This window comes from Callospermophilus lateralis, chromosome 5 (genome assembly GCF_048772815.1).
Source record: "Callospermophilus lateralis isolate mCalLat2 chromosome 5, mCalLat2.hap1, whole genome shotgun sequence".
NCBI lineage: Eukaryota > Metazoa > Chordata > Mammalia > Rodentia > Sciuridae > Callospermophilus > Callospermophilus lateralis.
In genome coordinates this window covers 22,453,971-22,467,302 of record NC_135309.1, presented here as the reverse complement: position 1 = coordinate 22,467,302, position 13,332 = coordinate 22,453,971, and positions in this window count along the sequence as shown.

Below are 13,332 nucleotides of genomic sequence, written 5' to 3'. Positions count from 1 at the left end.
TAAATCTATAGACCAATTTTGGAAGTATTGACATCTTACCAATCATGCATGTTCTTATCCATGAATGTAGCTTTTTATGTCTTCATTTTGATATTCTTAAATATTTATCAACAGTACTCTGTAGATTATACTATACACCTCTTGTATATATCCTGTTCAATTTAGTCCTCAGAATTGCATGTTTTGATGCATAATAAATGCTTTTTTAAAAAATGCCAATTTGTACTGTTGAAAAGTGTATTTATAGAGGTTTTGTTGTCCTCCACGTTGACTTTGCAGGTTCTGCCATAACACAGTGAATAGACATTACATTTTATCACACGATTTAAATCTGAGAAAGCAAAAAAAAAAAAAAAAAAAAAAAAAAAAAGGCAAAAACACTCATCTGTGAACTGATTGTTTTTATATCCTTTTTTCATTCATCTAGTAACAAACACATCCCAAGAAGAGCTAGGGATTGCTAACTCGTTTCTTGGTATTGCTTACTCATTTCTGGATGAAGTCTTTACCATTGCCCCTACTTGACATGCCAGATAGTTGTCTTGTGGCCAGTCGATGGCCCATGAGATGCATTAAGCTGCCAGATCACTAGTTGGAGCAATCAATGAGGGATATGGTCAATTATTGAAGTGTCTGTAAAATATGTACAGGTGACAGAAACTAAGAATATTGAGTGTTCTGAACATTATTGCTACACTAATATTGATTTTTATTATATGGAGATACATAAAATATGTATTGTTTAGTAATATGCTTAATTTAGTAATACATTTCGGTGAAATGAGCTGAAAAACTAAAAGTGCATGCTTATAAATTTGAGAGCTAAATTTGTTTTCCTAAAACATTGTTGAACACATAGCTCGCGCAAAATATTTGACAGTTACTACCTGCACGGGGACCACAGTGATATCAATGACTACACAGGCAACCAAAGACAATATGCTGAGGAAGCATCGCATCTACATCAAAAGTTAAAATATTAGGAAGGATGTGCCTGAAGACGGTGATTAATATGCAGCTGCAGATGGTGTGTTTACATAACGTTCTGTGAAATATTTCATTTAGATGAGATGACTGTTTACAATGGCTTTTGTTCATTTTTTGATTTGAGGTTTTTCTGTGCATGTAGGAAAACTGAAGCAGTCGCTGTGCCTGTTGACTGCTTCACAGAAGAATAGCTCCACTCATTAAATGATGCCAAGTTCCTATTGGTATGTGAGGATCCTTCAACCAGAAAACTAGTTAATTCCAATAATGGATCAATCATTTTTTCCTAACCATTTTATGGAGTCAAGATAAAGGCTTTGAATGTTTATTCTGTCAAATGTGAAATATCTGATGTTATGGTGAATGCTTTTGTAAAATTGAGCTGAAATTTTCAAGATTAAAAACACTTGGTTTTGTTGTTACACTACATATTTGGTTTTTATGAGGTTTTGCTGTGTTACTACAAATGGTGGAGTGCAGCCTCTTCAGAAAACAATCTTAGGTAGAGTAAACTGGGAGGGATTTGCTTGGTATTCAAAGTGAGGAGCACATAATTTATCATTGTTCCTTCTCTATGGTAATAGAAGCAAGAGTTTTGCTACATTTTCTGCTTTTAAGTGTGTGGGTTTTTTTTTTGTGTGTGTGTGTTTAGTTTGGAGTAAATAACAATTTTTATGTGGATAATTCTTTTTTGTTTTGGGATAACAACACAAATCATTACTGGTAAATATGCCTTTAATTTTTGCTGCCCACCATCAATTAGAAGACCAAGAAAATGATTGCAAGTAATATATTAGGTTCTGAAGGCTTTAGTAATAAACCTAAATCCTGCCCATGATACAGAGCTGTTCATGAAAATAAATCATCTAAAATTATTGTCATGTTTTATTTAAAAATCACCAAGAAATATTTAATCAATGTATTTGTGAATGGAGTATCAAGAATCACCTTTAATATTTTTAATAAATCTATTGTTCAAAACAATTCATAAACAGGAGGTTATTGTAATGCGTCCCTATAAAAGAAAGGGAGATTAGAACAAATTAAATATTCAAGTGGTGTAGATCATTTAAATTTAAAATTGCATAATATCTCTAATTATGGGAAAAAATTGTTTGCAGCTCCTGTGTTCAGCTAAATAAAATTATATTTTGTACCAGAAAGGATTGAGTTTGAGTAGCTCTGAGTTCTTAAGCATTTATATTTGGTGAAACATGTTAAACATAAAGTAGATATTTGAAGATTCTTATTTTGTGAAAATGATGGTTGAAGAATACTACTCATAATGAAAGCAAAATTCAGTCCAGTTGATCTTCTGTATCCACAATTCTGCATTCACAGATTCAGCCAAAATATTCTGGACAGAAATAAGTGTTCAGCCATTTCCTAAGTAATAGTCTAACAACCATTTATATAGCATTTACATTGCACTAGGTATTCTAAGCAGTCTACATAGAATTTAAAGTGTACAGGAGGATGTGTGTAGGTGATATGTATATACCATCCAATTTTACATCAGGAATTTGAGCATCCACAGATCCTGGCATTTATGTGGAGTCCTGGAGTTAATCGTCTCTGGATACTGAGTTAACTCTACTTACAAATTGGGCTTCAATATTTACAAACATGAACGCAAAAACATGTTAGAAATAAGAACACTCCCCATTTTACAGTTTGTTCCACCTAACTGGGAACCTTAATAGAAAATAATTTCTTATTTAAAAACATTTTAGTCTATGGAGGAGTTAAATAAAAGCATAAGCCATTCCAAATTTAACTGTAAAATGCAAATTGGAAGATGATCACAGGTGATTTTAAATACATTAATAAAATGAATTAAAATAAATTCATAAAATTATACTGGAAAACAAAAAAATTCAGAACAAATCCCAAGAAATAATGAGGGACATGTGAGATAAGAATTATTATCCTTAGGTTTTTAAAAATATTCAGGTAATTACTAAAATCACTCACTGAAGTCAATATGTGAAGTCATATTAAATGATTTATTTTGGGAGATAGTGAATAAAACTATTTTATAAATTTAAAGAAAGTTGTTGACAGTAAATCTTCCAAAAATGTATATTTGAATAGTTTAGCTTTTCTTTTACTCCTCCAATTTTTCCTAATTTGAGTGAATATTATATGGTTATTCAGTCCATCAAGTTAATAATCAGATTTCCCATCAGCAAATTTTCTAAGCAAATTATCTTTTAAAAGAGATATCTTCCCTAAAGTAATTCAAATGTAATTCTTTATCTCATTATAACATTCTTCTTTGACTTAAATTATGAAACTTTGCTACATGTTTTATATTAGAAAAAAATCACTTGCATTTGGTAAAAATATTTCATATTGGAAAATTAATGTGTTAATTCTGTATTTACTTGTCCAGATTCTTTGTATGATGTATTCATTTTTGGGTTTTATTATGTTTTTGTATCATTGTTAGGTACTTTTTGCTATAACAGTATACTTTTTAGTTGACAGTAATACTCAAATATTAACTGGATCTTCATAGAAAAAGTATGCTAACAAATATAGGGGGAAAGTGATTTAAAATTAGATTTAGTTCAGTGGAAACAGTACCTTCTAACTGCCAAAGCCAGAAAGGTCTGAGGCATAGTATTGTAGAGTCAGCTACAGAGTATTACATAGAAAGCTACATAGTATTTTAAACCAGTAAAGAGAAACCCACAGCTTCTCAGACTGGCTTAACATCAGTCCCTTAGGAAAAATGATCATGAAATATTGAATCTATGAAAAGCAACTGATGAAAATTTGATTTATTTCACCGAATGGCTAAAATAATATGCAAATCAAGCATATTTTATAATTTGATTTAAACACACATTTTTATTGGCTTATGGTTTGTTTTTGTGATATTGGCAATTAACATCTGTTAAAAACTCTACTCCCCTGTATCAAGAGATTCCACTCCACACACGTTTCTCTTCCGTTTTGTCTTTAGCTTCCACACATGAGAGAAAATAGGTGATGCTTGACTTGGATTTGGCTTATTTCACTTAGCCTGGAGATCTTGGGTTCTATCCATTTTCCTGCAAGTGGCATGTTTTTGTTTCTCTTTATTATTCAATAAAACTCCATTGTGTATATTGAAGGAAAAAAAGTAAAATTCTACAGTGACATTGAGGAAAGATTCTAGAACATGATTTCACTGTGACTCTTGTGCCTGACCACCATGTGTACACATGCTGGAAACACACATGTTGCCATGGGCTGAGTGGTACAGCCACACAATCACATGCTAAAGCACTGGTTTTCCCCTATGAAGTTATTTAGAGAATGAGCTTTGAGAAGTAATTATGTCATGATGGTAGAGTTCTCAGGATGGGATTAGTGCTCTCATAAAAAGAGACCAGAGGGAGACAGCCACTCGGGAAAAGATCACTATCTGCAAATGAGGTTGAGTATCCTCTGAGATCCTAAGTTCAGTACCTTGACCTCTGTCTTCTGGGCTTCTGGCACTCTGAAAAATAGATGTTTGTTGAGCTGATCAGCAAATATCAGTTGAGGCGATTTTGTATGCAGCACTGAAGGTCCAGCTCTAGAAAAAAAAATTCATCCAAATTTGTAATTTTTCTTGAAAGGGGCCTTTGTCCAAAGCGTAGCTTACCCAGTGGTAACATAGAATAAGATATTTCTCTTGTTTTCAATTTCCAAGTTTTTATTATACCCAGAGATTATTCTGTTTGTTTCTAGTGAATTGTTTGCTGATTATATTGGTATAGGATTTAGATTTAAGGTCAATTTTGCTAGGTATTTTTGTTTTTGTTTTTTTGCTTTTTCCTTCTCTTTTTCTGTCTCTATCCCCACCCCTCCTCCTCCTATATATATAATCTTTTGATTACTTTCGTAATCAAACTTTCTTTTGAGGAAAAGTTTCTTTTAAAAAAGAAGTATAGATTCTTTGTAACTTATGTTTGCCAGCTTGAAGCTCAAAGAAGAGTGAAGAAGATGCTAAAACTTGCTAAAAAATACCTGCTGAAGGAATGATCCAATTCAAGAGAAAGAAGTTATTATTTTGTGGTTTTCTGAAGTTGGCTGGGACCAATTCTTTCTTCCTCTTAATGGTGTAACTGCCGGGGTTTCTGTTCTCACGACTAAAATGCTCAGGGTTCACTCCAGTTGAACTGGGCTGACAGGGCTCCGCAAAATAACCACACAAGAGACACAAATACCTTTTTCTTTGGGGTTGCTGTGACGGCTCCTCCGACCTTAAGGTTCCGCAGGAAGAGAGCAAGAGAGCACAAGCTGACCCCTTTTATTGAGGAGAAGCTATTCAAATGAGGCAAGGGGTCAGGTTTCAGGGGACTGAGTCTATCTTCATGATGTCCACTGTCAGCAGGTTGACTGACACCTGGGAAGGCCACACCCAAGGACACAGTAAGAGGAGGGGACACACACAAGGCACTTCCATGGAAGATTCTATCCGAAACAGGGCAAAGGGTTATATTACAAAGGAACAGGTAAGCGTAGCTCCACCCATGGGGCTGTAGCAGGACGCACCCATGCATGAGACACGGTCCCTCGAACCCAAGAAAGGTGAGGAAAGCTCTGCTACGTTTCTGTGACTGAACGTCCCAGCATCCAGCTAGGGAGTGTAACTCAGTCACACGCAAGGTTGGTCTCCCACAGTGTACCAGCCATTTTTTTGGGGAGGGGGGGCGGGGTATTCTGAACAGTAGTATCTCCTGTTCTACTCAGTTCATTGGGGATTATGACAGATACCCATTAAACAGAGTAGGATTCCTAATATGCTTAAAGTGTTTGGTAAACATCCTATAAACTTTAATAAGTGTCCCTACTTCTCTCTGACTACATAAAAAATGGACCCATAAAGCTTGTTGGTTTCAAATAACAAACATGATATATATCATGATTTCCTGAGTTAAGGATTCAGACTGGACTTGGCTGGGTGAGTCTTGTGTGCAGTATGGGTGGCTGTCACTTGCTGTGGAGGGAGCACAGCCCTTACTCAACCAAGAGGCTTCATTGACACATGAGGTCTCCTGGGAATGGCTGGAAGGCTGCACTTGGAACTGTTAACCAGAGTACATATAGTTGGTCTTTCCAGCACGGCAACCTCATAGTGATCAGACACCTTTAACCAAGGGGAAACTGCATGGCCTTTTAGGAGCTACTTATCTGCTATCTTCCATCCAATGAAGCACTTATTAACCTAATTCAGTTCATAGGGAGATACAATGGCCTCCACAACTTGATGAGGGAAGAACTAAAAAGTTTGGCATCCATGTTTAAAACTACCACAGTGTGCCTTTAAGTCACTTATATTGACATTTCTCAGACCCCAAATATAACCCTAAGACTCTCACCCTAGAGTCTTACCCTATTACAACATCAGGGTCTTGCGTGAGGACTGGACCTCACATGAAATCATGGCCAAGGGCAGATGAAGCTCTTTATTTCCTTGGGCTCAATTCTATTTCTCTGATAAACTATGAACCTCAGAAACAATGGATTGCCTCTCCAGAATGCTGTGATGGAACCAGCCTAGACTCTTCCATTCGGAAAGGCAGTAAATAGAGACTAGGAGGAGGACAGAAGGGATGGCGATAAGATGGTTGATGAGTCCAGGGTGTCACTGAATAGAGGAATAACTGGTAATTTTCTGTAACGGAGTAAGATAACTGTGGTTGGTAACAATTAAATATATCAAAAAGAGCTAGCAGAGAGGATTTTGAATCCTCCCAATACAAAAGAAGATGTGTCCGAGTTGACAGTATACCTACCACCCTGCATGCAATGTATACATTATACATTGTATACATTTAGACAGGTATTGAAATATCACACTGAATCGCATAAATATGTATAATTACTATGTGTCAAGTAAAAATAAAAATGCCTTTAAAAGGAGGGGTAAGTGGGAGGCATGTGCCAGTCATTAGTCAAGCAGTTCTGAAGTTCAGGGCATACATATTGTCAGTGACATGAATAGGCTCAGTTCTAAATCTTTTCAGTAATTTTCAACAATTCTTGGCTCAGCCCTTTCAGTAATCCTTTCTTTTCCTAAAATCAAGGCAGTTTTGCAGCCAAGTAACATTCTGGGTCTACTCTATGCATGTAGAGGTTTGGAATTTCAAAAGTCTCTCTTCATTTTTTAGCATTGCTATCCCTATTAGAGTTGATACACATTGTTTAAAAGCTTTTTAGATAACCTTAGTATCAACATCTAAATCAACTCTATTAGTCAAATACCAACACACATGCAAAAATAAATAAATAAATAAAAATAAGAAAGAACTGTATCTTGGGCTCCCTTTTAGGCAACTCTAGGAAGTACCCTTATTTGTCTTAGAAGAATTGCTGTCTGGCTAAGAGGAGCTGTGGCATTCTTATAATGTTCTTGGCTTTCTGTATAAATGAAAGTATATTTAGGGCATTGACTTAAATCTTTGCCATTTCAAGAAAGAATTCTACAGCCTAAACTTGGATTCCTTGAGGCTGTGCACCACTTACAGTGCAGAATTTGATCTTTTCCTTAAGGCTATCTTTTTGATAACATAGTGTGACTTAGAAAGATCGTCCTGGGTCCTTCACAAATTCCGTTAAAAAATGCAACAGTTTTTCCGCTCATCCCTCTGCCCTGTCACTTTATTAAAGGCATCTAGGGGAGGTTAGATAACAACCCCAACACTGCCCAGAAAATCTTACTCGCTGGGTTGTTGAATTCATTAGGTGTATTTTCTGTTTCCCACACTGCCACAGAAGGGGATGATGCCAAGCTTTCTGCCAGGATATAAAAAAAAAATCTATTTCCCTCTAGCTTTATAACGAACTGTTCCTCATTTCCCGGAGCCCACTGCACTTTAATCCATTGCTTATTCCCAATATCCAGGTCACATATTGTCCCTTTGGTTTTACCACTTCTGTTATTACATTGTGCCAAACTAGTCCAAAGCTCGGGGGCTTAAAACATCCGTCATTTTATTATATTTCTCAATTTTCTGGGTCAGACACTCGGGCAGAGCTTGAGTGTATGTGTTTTTTGGCCAAATTGGCATCAGTGGAGGTAACTCTATGACATTCTGCTGGCAGAAGGGCTGGTTGGAATTACCAGCTTCAATCACGTCTGGCATTTCTGAAGGGATAGCAGGAGGCAGGATTGAGTTGGAAGTGTGGACCAGAGGTCTTATGTATGGCTTCCCCAGCATGTTGTTCTCAGGGTGCTAAGATTTCACATGAAGACTCAGCATTCCTATAGTGCATCGTCCATTGAAGAGAGAAGCACACATGGTCTTTTAGGTAATGGTAGAACCATCACTCATGGTCAAAGCACTCATAAGGCACCTCTGATTAAAGAGAATATTGCATAGATTCCCACGTCTCAAAGGGAGGAATGTTAAAGATTTTGCTGCCATGGGCAATCCCTGATTCAGTAGGACTGATGCAGTTTTTTTTTTTTTTAATTTTTATTGCTCTCGCTTGCATCTCTGATTATTAGATATGAGGATACTTCTGCTTGGGGCTCGTTTACTTATTTCCTATCTTGGCATTTTCTTTGTGTAATGAAAATTTGAAACTGTAGTTCTGGTGCTTACAAACTTGCCTCAAAATAGTTAAAACTGGTATATAAGTGCTTTTTTAAAAAAATCATAATAGTAATACAGATTTAGACTTCTGCATTTCTTAGCAATTCTAAGGAAATTTAAAGGGGTAAAAAGTTCTGGAAGTCTATAAATGTTCTGTTTTTTTCTTAAATTTGAAAATTAAGCAAAATTTATAATAGATGTTTGGATGTAAAGAGATAAATTAAGTTTCAAAGTCATGTTCAATCTAAAGTACCTGAGGGGATATTCATTAGAAGATGTCTAATTGCTGTTTGGAGTCATGAATATATTTATTTATTGAAATGCGAACTTTAATATTGTAGTAGGCTCAGCTAGTTTCTATGGTTAACAGATGCTAGTTTTTTTTTTCTTCAAAAATCTCTTTCTCAGTTTCAAAGTTAAATCAGCTTAAAGGAGAGGATACAGTGCTCTGACTTCAACTAGATTACAGTTAAGTTGACATAATTAAACTACACTTAAGTTGATATTAAATTGGTATCTTAGAAATCATTAAGTTACACAAGAACCCTGAGAGTTTCTCAGAAACTAATATTTATTCTTTTAAAAAATCATTTGTTATTTCGGAATGTGGAGGTGGTGGGGACAAGTTATGGCAGAAGGAAAAGAAAGAAAGGCCATAATAATAGAACTTGAGTCAAGTTTTTCTGTGATAGTGTTCTTTTACTCATTGAGTTTTGGATCTGATGGTTTGTTAGAATTTGAGTTCCTTTTCATTTAGGCACCTTGGTTGTACATAACAGATCACTACTGACTACCATAAACAGAAAACCAATTTATTTATAGAATACTGTGTAGTTTAGAGTCAAAGACCTGAATTTAGAAGGCAAGAAGATATTATAGACAACAGCTCAGAGAGGCCAGAACTTGTTCATGGTCTTATCACTATGACTACCAATTATTCGCCATGAGGTCTTGATACCTCAGAGGCCTCTGTGAGTAATCTCTACTATGTTTCCTTTCTTGTGAATTCATATTCCTGGGTAGGATTGCTCAGTTGGCCAAATCTAGATATCATGTTCATTCCTAACTTCCTGATGTCAGAAAATAAGAATTTTTGGTCTTAGATGTCTTCTAAAATTCTTGATTTATACCAAGATTCATGCACCGGAGGTTTCTCCAAAATCAAAAGGAGAAGACATAGATCACCATGCTGGGTGAAGACATGAATGGTTTTAGGGTAGGGGGAAAAGTAACTATTTAAGATATTTAAAGGAAATAGTTTAATTACATAGTGACAAGCACTAGTTCTGGAGAGGTACCAGCTCATAGACAGCCTCATGTGCCAGGCTAAGATGCTCTGATTTATCTTGAGGGAACTGGGGGTACGTGTATTTGAAGTGTTTTAAGAAGGACAAGAAAGTATTTTTACTTTATCTTTTAAAAAGTTCTGTGGAGATCATATTGAAGAATGCAAAGCTAGAGGCAAGGTCAGTTAGAAGGATATTTTAAAAGAGACGGGTTAGGAATAAAGATGTATCACGTAAGTTAGAAACTCAAATGCTCTTCCTCTGTACAATTGAGTACAAAGTTAATGTCCTCAATGGGTACTCCTTTGGATTTCATTCATTGCTCCAATTTCCTATCAGGATAGTTTGGTGGAAACGGTATTGCTTTCTTTCACCAATTGCTGTAATGTTTTGCTCTATAGTTAGTAAAATTTACCAATGTGACTGTTGCTGGACTATACATAATTCCACCTGGCATTGATAGGAGCACAGGATCTCATATCAGAAAGCAGTGTGCTTTCATTTAGCTCTGGTCAATTTTAAAAACCTCAAAAATATTTTCTCTTCCTTGCTTTCTAGCTCTATTAATGAGAATAAAATACTTATGCTAAATTTTATATTTAATAAATAGCCTTAATAATGATAGTAAATTAAATCTCCAAACTTGATGTTAAGATTGGGGAGAAAAAGATGGCGGCGAATGGAGTGCATCACCCCTGTGTACCGCATCACTGTGCGGGTGAATGATGAGAACGGCTAAAAGCTATCTTGTTAGAAATTTCCAGCAAAATTGGGGTGCTCCAAAACCTAGAGGAAGGATTTCCATCACCCGAGGATCAGTTACTGGGGCTCAACTGCGAGCAATTTGTCTGCATGGAGGGTCAAGCTGCTTATTCAGCAGCTCGCCCCACTGCTAGAGACTGCGGCGCGCGCTGGGAAATGACGAGCTAGCAACGCAAAGATATGGCGCTGCGGATTCTGCAGGCTCCTGCCGGCTGTGCCCTCACTGTGCTCAGTGCTGAATTCTGGGTTTGAGACGGGGAAGTAAGCGGTCCAGTTCGGTTCTCCATACCGCTCAGACCACCGAGGAAGCCAGCGGCCACCATCTTGGAGAGCTGACGTCACCATCGCCAGTTTTCAACTGATCGCAGATCATTCAGCTATAGAACAGGTCTGTGACATTTAGTCTATCTCCCATACAGTGGGGAAATCACATAAAATCTCTCCCAGGCTTCCTGGGGGCGGGATTAACAGAGTGAGAGTGAGTAGAGGCTGGGGAAAAGCAAGGGCACCCGACCCCCAACTCCTCCCTCCCATCAGCGGCGGAAAGGAAACCCCTTTCGCCAGCTCTAGGAGGAGGGGCTAGCAGAAGGAGTCAAAACAATAAGGTGCCGGTTCCCAAAAGCCACGGCTCCAAGACCTGGAAAATGAAGGCACAGAGTGCAGTTTGAACTGCCAAGAGATATCACACAGGGATAGACCTGGCTGACAGGAGAAGCCAGGGGACTAGAAACCAGGAATTAACCTAAGCTAACAGGTTTTGAGAGACACCAGTGGGGGGAGGAGGGAGCGGCCTCACACGGACTGTTTCCTACAGCCGGAGGGCAAAATCTTGGCCTGGAAGGCTCAGCACCACCTACTGGAAGCGAAGAAAATAGAAGCCTAACAGTGTCCTCTATTTATTTATTATTATTATTATTTTTTATTTTAATTTTTTTCTTTTCTACAGTTATACTATTATTTTTTTAAATGTAATTTCTATTTTACTGCATTTTATTATTATTTTTTTATTATCATTTTCTTTTCTTTTCTATTCTTTTCTCTTTCTTTCCTCTCTCCCTCTCTCTTTCTCGGTTTGCTTCCTTACCTTTTCCCCATCTTTCTCTTAAGCATGACCACCCAGATTACGTACAATTTACTAAATGCAAATAGATCAATTCTACGAATGGGTCCATAGTCCGCCTAAGCCCTTAACTACCCCCAAATACTCCTGTCTATTCTCTTGTTAATATCCACCTCCATTTGAGCAACCCCCCAAAGAAGCTAACATATACTAACCTCCATACCATCAAAGCGCCTGTCCTCAACATAAAATCCTAAGTTCCAACCTCAATTCTATACATGCCATCAAATTCTGTAGGCCTCTAATGAAACTAATGAATTTACCTTAAATCACAATTACATTCAACATCTCTAAACATTGTCTCCCAACACAAAGGAGAGATATTGGAACTATAAAAAACAAAACAAATTTAAAGAAGAAAACAGAAACACAACAGTCAAACAGAGTTGGAAAGCAACGTGAGCACCATGAAAAAACAAGGGAAAAAAGGATTACAAACAATGCAGGACAACTTAAATTCACAGGAGAACCTAGAGGCTTCAGAAAAATGCTCAGAGAAAGAACTCAAGGCATACCTAACTCAGATGGAACGGAATCTTAGAGAAGACTTTAGACAGCAAGTCCAAACAATGAAAGTATATTTTGAAAACGAATTAAATAGGCAAATTCAAATGGCAAAGAACGAGCTATACCAGGAGATAGAGATTTAAAAAAAAAAAAAATCAAACAGGTGTGTAATCCTAGAAATGCAGGAAACCATAAACCAAATTAAAAACTCAAACGAGAATATTACAAATAGACTAGATCAAATAGAAGTCAGAACATCAGATAATGAAGACAAAGTGTATCAACTTGAAAAGAATATAGTCAACACAGAAAGGATGCTAAAAAATCACCAGCAATCTATCCAAGAGATATGGGATGTTATAAAAAAAAACAAACTTGAGAGTCATCAGGATAGAAGAAGGCATACAGGTTCAAACCAAAGGAATGAACAACCTATTGAATGAAATAATCCTAGAAAACTTCCCAGATATGAAAGATGGAATGGATTGCCAAATCCTGGAAGCCTACAGGACCCCAAACATACAAAACCGAAATAGACCTACTCCAAGACACATAATTATGAAGATATCTAACATACAGAACAAGGAGAGAATATTAAAAGCTACGAGAGAAAGAAGACAGATTACATTCAGGGGTAAACCAATTAGGTTAATGGCTGATTTTTCATCACAGATGTTGAAAGCAAGAAGATCCTGGAACAACGTATTTCAAACACTGAGAAATAATGGATTCCAACCAAGAATACTGTATCCAGCAAAATTAAGCTTCAGATTTGACAATAAAATTAAAATATTTCATAATAAACAAAAGTTAAAAGAATTTGCAGCCAGAAAACCAGCTCTGCAAGGCATTCTGAGCAAAACACTACAAGAAGAGGAATTGAAAAACAGCACCCAAAACTAATATTGGGAGGTATCACAGTGAAGGGAAGAACAAAAAATATAACCAAAAAGGGAAAAACGAGCCAAGCTAAAATAAATAAATAAATAAACATGACTGGAAGCACAAACCATATTTCAATAGTAACCTTAAATGTTAATGGCTTAAATTCACCAATCAAGAGACATAGGCTAGTAACCTGGATTAATAAAAA